Below are 13,379 nucleotides of genomic sequence, written 5' to 3'. Positions count from 1 at the left end.
AGAGAGAGAGAGAGAGAGAGAGAGAGAGAGAGAGAGAGAGAGAGAGAGAGAGAGAAAAGCCAAACCTTAAATTATCTTTCATTTGGAAAAAATAGCCTATAATTCATCCTACATACAACTGTTTTTTTGTTTTTTGGTTTTTTGTTTGTTTGTTTGTTTGGTTTGGTTTGGTTTTTCGAGACAGGGTTTCTCTGTATAGCCCTGGCTGTTCTGGAACTCACTCTGTAGACCAGGCTGGCCTCGAACTCAGAAATCCTCCTGCCTCTGCCTCCTGAGTGCTGGGATTAAAGGCGTGCCACCCCCTGGGCCTCATACAACTGTTTTTAAACACTCAGCATTTAAACACTTTAACACTGAAAAGCTAAAAGACACCTGGAAGAGAGAGAGTGGACTGAGCAGAGAAGGTGGTGGACCACAAAGACAGTGCTGCATTAAATGCAGATTAGCAGGCCAAGCCACTTGGAAATCATGGGCTGGATGCAGTGGAATGCACCTGAAATCCCAATTGTCCTAAGACCAAGGCAGAGGTCAAAAGTTCGAGGACTGCCCGAGAGCAGGGAGAGCTTCCTTTGGGGGAAGAGCTGGCGGTGTGGCTCAGCTGGCAGAGTGCCTGCCTGCCTGTATGTATGAACCAGGTATGGTGGCCCGCACCTGTAATCCCAGCACTCAGGACACAGAAGCAGAAGAATCAGAGTTCAAAGCTATCCTTGGCTATATGTATGACTTTAGGGCCAACCTAGGCTACATGCTGGAAGGATGGGGGATGGGGGGTAGAGGAGTAGAGAATTCACTGAATGGAGGCTGGATGACCCAGGGTAGGGGAATGCTAGGGCACTGAGGTGGGCGGGTAGAGGAGCACCCTCATAGAGGCAGGGGAGGGGGAGAGGATGGGGGACTGTGGAGGGGAAACTGGGAATGAGGGAATCTTTTTTTCTTATTGGTTATTTTATTTATAAAATTTATAAATTGGTTATTTATAAGATAATCAATAAGAAAAAAAGATACAGCAACTTCAACCAAAGAAATAAACTGCAACCAAACAACCACTTCCTGCTGAGGGTAACAGAACTCTGATTTTATTCACTGTAAATGTACTACACCCAGGAATCGTACACATTCTCTCATCCTCCCCCCTTCTATCCCCGCTCCCCTAACCCCACCTCCTCCGCATGCCCGGCAGGTCACAGCAGAGGAAAGAAGCCTAGGTCACACTGAGACCTCTCTAAGGAGACAAAGTCTTCACTTCTCAATGTCTGTTGCCTTTTATTGTGATTTTCTTGTTACTACATCAGAGAGCAACATCAGGCTGTCAGAACAGACGAGTGTACTGTTTATAACACAAAGTAAAGAAATACAGATGCTTTGCAAAACTCATGAAGTCTAGGATTATGCAAATCCACTCATTTATGTAGAGCAGGGCTCACAGCTCTGTTCTGACCACAGCCCCCTTCATTAGGAGGCAGCGACTAAGTAGGCAGAAGTGAGTTTGGCAAGTTCTCAACACTGCCTGTGTCCTGATCAATTATGGCCGAAGCCCCCGAATGCCTTCTGCAGCTTCACACCTCACCAACTCGGGCAGGTGCTCACTACTAAGATTCCGGCCAACAGGAGTACATTCGAAATTCTAAATTCTGTATGCAAATATAAGAAAGATGACAGAAACAGGTACCTTTTTATCTTTTGGGTTTGTTTGTTTGTTTGTTTGTGACAGGGTCTTAACATATAACTCTGGCTATCATGGAACTCACTACGTAGACTAGGCTGGCCTCAAACTCAAAGATCAACCTGCCTCTGCCTCCTCCATGCTGGGCTTAAAGGCGTGTGCAAACACAACCCGCTAGTAGGTAACATTTTAAAACTAGGCTGCATAGTTATGAAAAGCTAAGCAGCTCAGCTTGGTGTGGCACACACCTGCTCACAGCAAAGGCTTAATGCAGCCATAGGCAACAGCTTCCTACCTTCAATGCTCAGGGGACATCTAATCTGTCCCTCCACAGGATGCTGCAACATTCAGCCTCCTAACACAATGCCCTCCGGGTCTCTGTGAACATCAAGTGCAAGTGCATCACTGTCTCACAGAGCTCTGAGACCTCACACCCTGTGAACAACGATGAAAGCAAACCAGGACAAAAGCTCCATGAGCCGGGCCCTTCCTTCTCAGTGCACAGCAGATAGAGACGGCCACTCACATTCAGGAACTGTCCCATTCTAGAAGCCACCTGCCTTCACTACCAGACACACTGCTGTGTCTGAATCCCTGGCAAACAACATGATTAGTAACACTTTAAAAGGAAGTGATCCATTCATTCCTCCTTGTGAATTCAGATGCATTCTCCACACAGACCCTAACTTGAGAAAACTCCAAAAATGAACAACACTGTATTTCAGAGTCTCTATTACAGTAACATCTGGAGAAAAGACCCTGGCTAAAAACCAACAGTACACTCTGAAGAGTGATTAGCAGAGGTGGCACCAGGACTCACAGATTGACTCAGGTTCAGTCCACTGAGCTCAGACAAGCTACCTGCCTTCCAAATCACTACTGCACAAAATAGAAAAGTGGAGATAACACAAAGGTTCTAGCAGATGCAGCCCGGAGAGTTTGCAGGAGTCAGAACCTGTAAAATGACTAGATGCCTGGCCTGAACCAAGCTAGCTAGTACATAATGACAATCCCTTATCTCAAATGCCCCAGGTTCAGCATCGTCTAAATTTGAGTTCTTTCTCTTTTTTTGTTTTGTTTTGTTTTGTTTTGTTTTGTTTTTCGAGACAGGGTTTCTCTGTGTAGCCCTGGCTGTCCTGGAACTCACTGTGTAGACCAGGCTGGCCTGGAACTCAGAAATCCGCCTGCCTCTGCCTCCCGAGTGCTGGGATTAAAGGTATGCGCCACCACTGCCCAGCTTGAGTTTTTTCAAAACTGAGAATATTTGCATAGACTTTACTAGACAAACATCCCCAATCTGAACTACTCCGCAGCCGACAACTCCGCCACCACTGTTCTGGAGGACACTCCAATTTAGTAAACCCAGATATGGCAGGACACGCCCAGAAGCTCCACACCTGTATGCCACTTTAAGTAAATAACACAAATTTGCATTTCTTAAATGCATTCAACCAAGAACTACAGCATAGTCAGCATAGAAACAAACATTAGATCTCTTATATTTTTAAAATATTTTCTATTTAGTTGCCTGTGAAAATGTATAAATGATTAAAAAAAAGGTAAGATTTGAAACTAAGAAGCAAAGTAAGTAAAATTACATTTTCTAGTCAGCTATAATTTACTGAACTTTATATAGTATAATTTTTGAAGATATAAAATAAATCAGAAGTCAGATCTGTATAATACACCAACTTATCCATCAGTAAAAGTGCAAGTTAATTTATCAAATGAAAACACTGAGTACCTTATTACCGTATGTGTTTCTGTCCACCCAACCCCCACCTGCAGGGAGGTCATCACCTAATCCATGACCCACCTTGCCTGACAGCACATGATAAAACCCCTATTTCTGTTTTGTTTGTGTGTTTGAGACAGGCCGAGGGTGACCCTGAACCTCTGACCTTCCTGCCTCTGTCCCCCAAGCCCTGGGATGATGTGTCAGCCACATTCTGGAGGAGAGGCTGGTGAAGAATAGCATCAGACGGGCCTCGGTGGCTTTCCTCGCCTGGTTTACTAAAAGCCACCACATGCCTAACACAATATATGATCTCCATAGAAACCACAAAGGAGCCAGATATAGAGGTATACATTTATATGCCCAGCTGCTTGGGAGGGCGCTATGCTAGGACCACTGAGTCAGTCCATAAGGTCAAGGCCAATCTGCAAAACAGTGAAAATAAAATCCAGGTGTGGCAGGCATGTCCAGAAGCCCACCACTAGGGAGACTGGAACAGAAGAACTATCAGAACCAGGATAACCTGGGCTACACAGTAAGACCCTGTCTCAAAAAACCACAATTAACATTGTGGTGCAGACCTGTGATCCCAGCCTTCAAGAGGCTAAGATGGGAGGATGACTGAAGGCTGCAGGCTAGCCTGAGGCACATTTTAAATTTCCAACCCAGTGAGACACTAGCTCAAAAACAGCAGCAGGAGCAGCAACAGCAACAAAATCAGTGACAATAACAAGTCCTGAAGACAAAACAAAACAAAAACCCAAGGCCAGGGTTCAGAGGGCATCTGGAGGCTTACAGGCAAACAAGAACGTGCCCATGAACCAACCCCACTGACACAAAAGACCCTTCCAAACCTCATCTATCTGCTTACCTGTATCCCTTAACGTATTGTTTACAGAGCAGTGAGGTGGCTCGGCAGGTAAGGGCGCCTGCTGCCAAGCCTGACGACCTGAGGTCAGTCCCCATCCACGGACTCCACAAGTTGTCTGACTTCCACACGCTTGCCAATGGCACACACTCACCAACAAAACAAACAAATGTAAGTGGAGACATTTTAATCCTTTAAAACAGATTGGCAAATATTGAAAACAGTGTTTTCCTAAATTCTATGAGCCACTTAAGAAAAACCAACCTGGGAGAGTGTTATGGAAATCTCAATTTGTAGCCAACTCATCAGAAGTTCTGGCTGACGTGAACTGGGTCTGAGATGGGATAAGTCTTCAAAGGGCTCACTCAGAGGTATGAAAATAACTAGATTACAGGGCACCCAGCGCTAAGGGTCCACTCCTCAGAACTGTTTGTGGAGAGAGAAATACACTTTTTGCCGTTACAGAAGACTTCTGTGTTGACTACTGTGGTTTGAGAACAGGAAATAGATTTGGTTTTCCCATACAGCAGCCTGTATTATGTGATATCATAAATGTGAAAATGCAGCTGGCAGCATGACTTCAAAGGCCCGTCTGACACAGTCTAAGTGAGTGACTATTAAGAAAAGGAGTGTCGGCTGGGCGTGGTGGCACACGCCTTTAATCCCAGCACTTGGGAGGCAGAGGTAGGTGGATTTCTGAGTTCGAGGCCAGCCTGGTCTACAGAGTGAGTTCCAGGACAGCCAGGACTACACAGAGAAACCCTATCTCGAAACAAACAAAAAAGAAAAGAGAAAAAGAGTGTCTGTTCCTGATTTTTAAGAAAAAGCCCGGGGCTGGGTAAGAGCACCACCTGCTCCTCCAGGGGTCCTGAGTTCAAATCCCAGCAACCACATGGTGCTCACAACCATCTGTAATGAGATCTGACGCCCTCTTCTGGGGTGCAGACACACATTCAGGCAGAACACTGTATACATACTAATCTTTAAAATAAATAAATAAATCTGTAAAAACAAAACAAAACACACACTATCTTTTTCATTCCTTTCTTTGAGATAAGGCTTTACTGTATAGGCCAGGCTGGCCTTGAACTCACAGAGGTCTGCCTACCTTTGCCTCCCAGGTACAGAGATAAAGGTGCATCCCATTAGCTAATGCTTCTCTGCTCTGATTTTTGAGGCAGTGTCTTACAATGCAGCCCACGCTATATTAGAACGCACTCAGCCTGTGGTGACTTTGAATTCCTGACCCTTCCACTTCAGCTTCCCAAGTGCTGGGGTTACAGGTGCGCACTACCAAAACAGGCCACACGCTCATATTTAAAAACTGGGTGCCAAGGTGCAAAGATACGAATGTGGTTCAAAGTTTTTATAGTCTGGCAGTCTTTTAAACAATAGCCAGGCATGGTGGCAAACACCTTTAATCCCAGCACTGAAGAGGCAGAGGCACGTGGATCTCTGTGATTTTTGAGACCAGACTGGTCTACATAGTTCCAGGATAACAAGAGCTACATACTGAGACCCTGTCTCAAAACAAACAAACAAAATATGTATATGAGGTTTGCCTGCACATACGTATGTGCATCATATGCATGCCTGGTGCCCTAAGGGGGCAGAAGGAGGGTATTGTACCCGCTGGAACTGGAATTACGGACAGTTGTGGCTGCCATGTGTTAAGTACTAGGAACCAGACTGGAATCTTCCGCGAGAGCAGACAACGCCCTCAGTGGCTGCTTTGTGCAAGTGTGTGTGTAAGAAGTAACTACTCAGACATGTTATAGGCAAGCAAAAAGCTGTGGTGAGGCACCCAAGAGAAAACTGAGACAAGCATACAAAAGCAGCAGTGAGTTCACACAGTTAGTCCAATCTCCGTGAGAGACAGCTCATCACAGGAGAGCTTATTCAGTGGCTCAGCTTGGATTTGATGTTATCAAAATAGTGAACCATCACAGGCAAATTGGTAAAAATGGTGGCTAAGAACAGATTGGACAATGGTTAAGGCCAGGCTAAGTGACATGGGAACAGAAAGCTAAGAGCAAAGCAGGAAAGCATCATCACTAACCAACAGCTGACCACAAAACCTGGTCTTACCACTGCAGCCATAAAGGACTTCTGCTCTACCAGGACAGACTGCCAACACCAAATGGGAATAGAGGTGTTACTGTGTGACCAAACTTCTGGACAGAAGCAACACACATGCCTGTTCACCCCAGATAAGAAGCCTATGACAGACCAAAGTACAAATATACAAAGACCAGCTTGGTGAGCCCGTCAGCTTTATTTTTTATTCAGTTACTTACAGGAGGAGTATAGGTAGGGGTCACTTACAGGAGCAGAAATGATACAAAGACAGCTGCATCACTAAAGCCCACCCTAGCATGGCAGCTCACAAAAGCTGGGAACCTGGAGCACACTGCAGGCAGCGCAACAGGTTGGAGTGTCCTGTCCAGGGGCCTCAGGAGACTTAAATCTCTCGTAAGCAGCTGTCCAGTATCTGCTTTCCCCCGAGTCTTCAGGTTTATTGTTTAGAGGGCCTGGTGAATCTGGTCAGCTTCAGGGATGTCCTAACACTATTTTGAGTTGTTTCTCTTCCTAATAAAAGAACTTCCATGGAGGATGGGATGTTTCAATCTCTCAGGAAACTGTTTCACAACAGGTACAGGAGAATCAAGTCTTATTCCTAACTATACCAGCTAACCGAATGTAACCAGGCATTAGTCAACACATCTCAAATGGTCTCAGCAGAAAGAAGAAAAGACGCATATTTCTCCAGTTTTTATGTATGAGCCTTAAATGTGCTCCATATTGCTACTCAGCCATTACTACTTCTGATTACTTCTGATCTTTGCATCTTCATTTATAAACTAAAAATCCACAAAATTTGTTTTCACACAATGTCTAATCATAAACATACAGATGTTAAAATTTGCATTTTGGTAGCGATTGAATATACCTATAATTTTGTGTCTTATATCATAGGCTGTCTCCAGAGGCAGGGAAGGTAGAAAAACTACATATTGTGTGAACTTATTGTTGGTTATTTCTGGTTTTCTTTTGGCCAGAACCTGGGGCCTTTTATTTGATAAGCAATTAATTGTTCTACCCACTGAGCCACATGGCCACATGCTCACCTCCAATACTGGTTATCTGTAAAGAGAACACAGTGCCTGGGGCCAGGATGTGGGAGACTTTTTATTGCATGTCCTTTAAATTTGGAACCAGGCTGAAGTGAAAGTTTCTGGCTGTGTCATGTGATACAGACCCACACAGTGTTTTGCTGAGGCAAGACCCATGGAATAACACGTAATGTTTGGAGAGAGTATAAGTGGGACTCAATGGACAATGGCTAGGCAAGGCTGGCTGTGCAACTCTTTATTGGTCTCTCAACTTCACTGATCTTCATTCACTTGAGAGAGAGAGGCACATCAGAGAACTCATGGCATTCTGGATGGTTCTGGCCACTTCTGCTGACTCGTGCCAGTTCAGCAGAGGCCTGGAGGTTTCTGCTGGACCCTACCATTGCTGATTTGTGTTGGATGCCACTTCTGAACTGGTCTGTTGGTATCCTGACACTACTAAATTGGACTGCTAGTATCCCAACAAATGGAGATTAGAATCACCCCCGAAGAACTACTTCTAAACAGGTCCACATCCCCTTGTCCTATTGACCATCTTTTCTCCCCTACCTCTGGACAGTGGGCTAGAAGGGGATTTGGGGGGGAACACATGTCAAAACATTTGAAAACCCTTACTAAAGTAGGTTTTTAAAAATCTTAGCCTAGAGCCAGGCATGATGGCTTAATCCCAGCACTTGGGAGGCAGAGGCAGGTGGATTTCTGAGTTCGAGGACAGCCTGGTCTACAAAGTGAGTTCCAGGACAGCCAGGGCTACACAGAGAGACCCTGTCTCAGGGGGAAAAAAAAAAAAAAAAGAAAACTTAGCCTATACCATGTAAATGTACTGACTTTTTAAGCAACAAAACAGGCCTATCAAGCAGTCACCAACACTTATGTCCCACGTAGAAAATTTCTTATGAACTCACCTTAGATAAGCCCTGTCACAGTTCACTCAGCCAGTATTCTCTAAATTCTACTCTAAGTGCCAGATAACTGCTTTAGACTCTAAGGTCTCAAGAATAAAGATGATGAATACCTCTTTGTGTAAGATCAGGAGGCACAAACAGTTGGCTGAGATTCAGATAGTAAAAAGGACTATGAAGAAACGTCAGCCAAGCTGTGGATGGCGCTCATTTTCACACTCTCAGCTAATTTAGAAGGGTTACCATGAGTTCAACACCATCTTGAGCTATAGGACAACCATGACTTTGTACATAATGAAACCCTGTTGAAGAGAAAAGTTATTCCCATGCCACAGCCCAAAAAGGACTGAGGTAAGATGGCAGTCCCTGTCTGGAAAGGAGTAGCAGAGTCACATAGAGACAGACACCGTCTTAGTTATTTTTCTATTACTGTGATAAAACAACAGATCAAGGTGATCTATACAGAAAGCATTATTCTGTGGCTTATGATTCCAGAGGGTTAGAGCCCATGATGGCAGAGCAAAGGCACGGTGGTAAGGACAACTGAGAGCTCATGTCTTGATCCACAAGCTGGAGGCAGAGGCTGGAAATGGTGTAAGTACTGAATCTTCAAAACACATCCCCAGTGACAAACTCCTCCAACAATGTCACATCTGCCAATCCTTCCAGAACAGTTCCATCAACCTGAAACCATAGACTCAAACATATGAGCCTGTGAGGCCATTCTCACTCAACCCACCACAGTGAGAAACCAGAGGGTGAGGGAGCCAGCCTGGCAGCTGCACAAGCATACAACCTGGTCATGGGGAACACAAATCACGGCGCTGCTCTGGTAATAAAGGGTGGATAAGTTCCCCTTTAGAGAACAGGACAAAAGGGATAAAAGCACAAAAGAAAAAGTGTCAAGAAAATTAACACTAACAAGGGGATGAAGTGGAAGCCAGTGAATTAGAAAAAGAATGGAAGAACTGCAAATAGAGAAGGCAGGAGCTCCCTCAGGTAGCACAAATAAGTCAGGGTTGTCTTCATCTGCAGCACTGCAGTGAGGGCATGCATGCTAGGCACCCAGCCTACACTGAGCTACATATCCAGTGAAGTACTTTTTGGGTTTTCCTGGTAGAATCAGCAAGAATCAATACTCTAAGCATGGTAGACTTTGTATATAATCTCAGAAGTTGGCAGATAAAAGAGAATCGCAAGTTCAAGGTCATGTTTGGCTACATACCCAGTGTGAGGCCAGCCTGAGCCACATGAGACCTTGCTTCAATAAACAAACAAGTAAAGTATCACTGAAATACTTTAAGCCTGAGAGTGACATCACATTTTTAAAGATCACTCATTCTAATAACTGGGGAGAGTCAGCATAGGAGGAAGCAGGAGGCGGCGAGCCATGAAGCAGAGGCCATAGCTATGAGAGTGACAGACAACAAGAGCAGCGCACATAAGTCAGCACTCGACATGCTTTTAAAAAGAACCCACAGCCAGGCGGTGGTGGCGCACGCCTTTAGTCCCAGCACTCGGGAGGCAGAGGCAGGCGGATTTCTGAGTTCAAGACCAGCCTGGTCTACAGAGTGAGTTCCAGGACAGCCAGGGCTACACAGAGAAACCCTGTCTCAAAAAACAAAAACAAACAAACAAAAGAACCCACAAGAAACTGAGTGAACCCAGGACAAAGGGAGAGAAGCACAATGATGATGGAATCAGAAGGGTTCAGTAGAGGACAATGACAAGGGTCAGTGAGATGGCTCAGCAGGTAACGGGGCTTGCCACTAACCCTTAAGACTGAGTTCTTTTCTTTAGGACCCATATGATGGAAAGAGAAAGCCAACTCCCAAAAGTTGTCCTCAGACCTCCTCTACTGTGCCATGTGTGTGTCCTTCCTCACCTCCTACCAAGTAAATAAATGGAATTATTAAAAAACTTTAATAATGAACAACATTCTGAGCTGGGAGATGGTTCTGTGAGTAGAGCTGCTTGCTCTACAGCTCTGGTGACCTGAGTTCAAGCTCTAGAACCGACAGCAGAAGGGATTCAACTCCACAAAGCTGCCCTCTGATCTCTGCACATACCCTAGCATGTACACATACTCACCCAATCATTTTAAAAGAAAAAGTACGTTAAGGAACTAAAGCCTGTTTGCTTAGAATCAAGAGTTAAAGAGGAGGGGCTGGCGAGATGGCTCAGTGGTTAAGAGTGCCGATTGTTCTTCCGAAGGTCCCAAGTTCAAATCCCAGCAACCACATGGTGGCTCACAACCATCTGTAATGAAATCTGATGCCCTCTTCTGGAGTATCTGAGGACAGCTACAGTGTAGTTAATAAATAAATAAATCTTAAAAAAAAAAAAAAAAAAAGAGTTAAAGAGGGATAAGAACTGAAATAACAAACTACTCAGGTCCCACATTCTTGTTACAACTTAATATTCATCAAGATATGAGGAGATCTCACACAGACACCCACACAGGCAATGCACATTAAAGAAGGAGGAGGAGAGAAAAAAAGAGAAAAGAAGAGAAAAGAGACAAGACGAGAAGAGAAGAGAAGAGAAGAGAAGAGAAGAGAAGAGAAGAGAAGAGAAGAGAAAAGGAAACTAAAGGAATAAAGAGCAAAGTAAAAAAAAAAAAAAAAAAAAAAAAAAAAAAAAAAACCAGAAAAGGAAGCTGAGTATTGGGGGCAAGGGGTAGCAGAGAGACAGAGTCTCACTATGACCCAAGCTGGAACTTAACATGCAGCAGTCCTCATGCCTCAGCCCCTTGGGTACTGAGATTGCAAGCATTAGCCACCACACTGAACTTGGAAAAAAAAAATCTGGTTTCTCTGTGTAGCCTTAGCTGTTCTGAAACTCACTTTGTAGACCAGGTTGGCCTTGAATTCAATCTTACAGAGATCCTCCTGCCTCTCTCTGCCTCCCTGTCTCCCTGCCTCCCTGCCAAGTGCTGACATTAAAGGCATGTGTCACTCCCATCCATCACTGAAAAGAACATTTAACGGGCAAATCTAGTAAATCTGTTTGGAAGGGGAAAAAATCTGAATGAAGAGGGTAAAGCCCAAGCCAGTGACAGGGCCTAGCAGCCACCTAAGCCAAAGCAGACATCTAGAGCAGATTGGATGGAATACTGCAGGCCAGGAGGGAAGCCACAGTTTTACACAGACATGGCTACATCTAGGACTAGAAAGCAGAGAGCAACAGGACCTGCAGAAGAAACTGGCAAAGCAGCTCTCTATCAAGAAAGAAGATCTACAGCTGAGGATGAGTGAGGCAGATCTTGGCTGAAGCATATGTTAGTTTAAGTTTTAATTGCCCTAACTGATTTGTGCTCTCACAGAAATACCCACTAGGTTCATTTACTGTAATAGATAATTTTCCTGGGAGAAAAAGGCATAAAACAAACTATTTCAGGAACAAAAAGGAAATATGATTTCACATGCAGCTAAGAAACAGAATTGAGAAAGGAATTAAGACTAAGGCACTGAGGAAACAACAACTACACCATAGGCCAAAGACAAGAAGCCAGAGAGACATGGGCCAGAAAGGTCAAAAGTCAGGACAGGGTGGGCAAGATGAATGGACAAGTTAAAGTGCTTGCTGCACAGGCTTGAGGTCCTGAGTGCTATCCCTGACGTGAAACCCACAGGGCAGAAAAGAGAGAAGCAACTGCTTAAAGCTACCCTCGGACCTCCATATGCACACCACTGCATGCTTGCCCCATGCACATACACATGCACAACCACTAATACAAATAAAGTCAGAATAAAGTGCTAATTCAAACCAAGGTGAAACACACCTATAATCCCATGACACAGGTGGCTGAGGCAGGCAAGAGGACAGAGAGCTTGGACTACATACAAGGGTCAAGGCTAGCCCAAGGTATATATAGCAAGCACTTGGCTTAAAAGTAATACAGGTAAGGCACACAGGTAAGACTGCCCAACAGCTAAGGGAGACATTTATGGTCCAGCCTAATGGCCTGAGTGGATCCCCAGGATCCACTCGGTGGGAAGAAAGTATCAACAACTCTCACAAATGTTCTCTAACAAATATGCATGCTGTGACATGCCCATGTCCCACCAAACACGAACTAAAATAAATAAAAATGTAAAATTAATAATAAGCGAATAATGGCAACAGACGCTGCTGAAGCTGAGTGAGTGGATCCAGTGGGTGTGATGGCAACAAACTGACCAACCAGGGCCATGTTGAGTTTGACCTGAGAGCCTAAGTCATACTAGAGTCAACAGGTAATGGATTATGCAAATACATTGAAGCTAAAATATTCCAGCTGATGCTAAACCCTTGAGCATCACTGTAACAGGGGTCAGAGGCAGCCTGGGACCACAGGGAGGCTACAGAGCCACAGAGCCAAAGAACCAAGCAGCCACTGTGCTTGACAGCCAGGGAGTAAGAATGAAACCACAGAGGTTGGCTGAGACAAAGACGTTTATAACAAGCAGAGGCAACCAAGAAATCAGAGCAGACCCAAGAGAAAGAAAAGTGAGCCGCAGTGGTGGTCACGCCTTTAATCCCAGCACTTGGAAGACAGAGGCAGGTGAGTTCACCTGAGTTCCAGGACAGACAGAGCTACACAGAGAAACCCAGTCTCAAAAAAACAAAAAGAAAAGAAAAGGAAGTCGGGTTCTAAATGGACATCAAGAGGGTGACAGGACTGAGCTTCGGGCTCTGAGCGGCTGCTCCACCTCAGCCCTCAGCTCACGGAAACACTGTGGGGCACATCAAGGGAAGCCCAGAGGGCAACAGCTACTATTTTTTAGTTAGGTGAGATAATACTGCCTTCAATCTTGCTAGCTACATGTACACCTAGGTCAGAATCTGAGGAGGGCAAACAAAATCAGTTGTATATTTCCTATCATTAACAGGAAAGAAGTATTTTCCTGGAAGGCCAAGTATGGACTTCTCCACCCCCATCTCCCACCCCATCTCCCACCCCATCTCCCACCCCATCTCCCACCCCATCTCCCACCCCATCTCCCACCCCCATCCCACACCCCCAAGACTCCAGGATAAGGAACTCAAAGTGACAAAGAGAGCTTCAGGCATTCAGAACACTAGATTTCTCCTG

General features: G+C 44.9%; 1 protein-coding gene across 6 annotated transcripts in view; it reads right to left on the bottom strand.

Moving 5' to 3' along the window:
- The window catches only part of Wdr20 (WD repeat domain 20), a 66,757-nt gene that overhangs the window by 40,420 nt on the left and 12,958 nt on the right, over positions 1-13,379 (bottom strand). Inside the window, exon 1 of one of the 6 annotated variants that reach the window (XM_029484439.1) lies at positions 4,270-4,289. The exons of the other annotated variants lie outside the window; for them this stretch is intronic. The gene's annotated coding sequence lies outside the window, so the exon portion shown is untranslated. Of the gene's footprint in view, positions 1-4,269; positions 4,290-13,379 lie in introns of those variants that run through there. 6 annotated transcript variants of the gene reach the window in all.

This window comes from Mus caroli, chromosome 12 (genome assembly GCF_900094665.2).
Source record: "Mus caroli chromosome 12, CAROLI_EIJ_v1.1, whole genome shotgun sequence".
NCBI classification, from domain to species: domain Eukaryota; kingdom Metazoa; phylum Chordata; class Mammalia; order Rodentia; family Muridae; genus Mus; species Mus caroli.
Note: the sequence above shows the minus strand (reverse complement) of the source record. Positions and strands in the feature narration are given on the sequence as shown.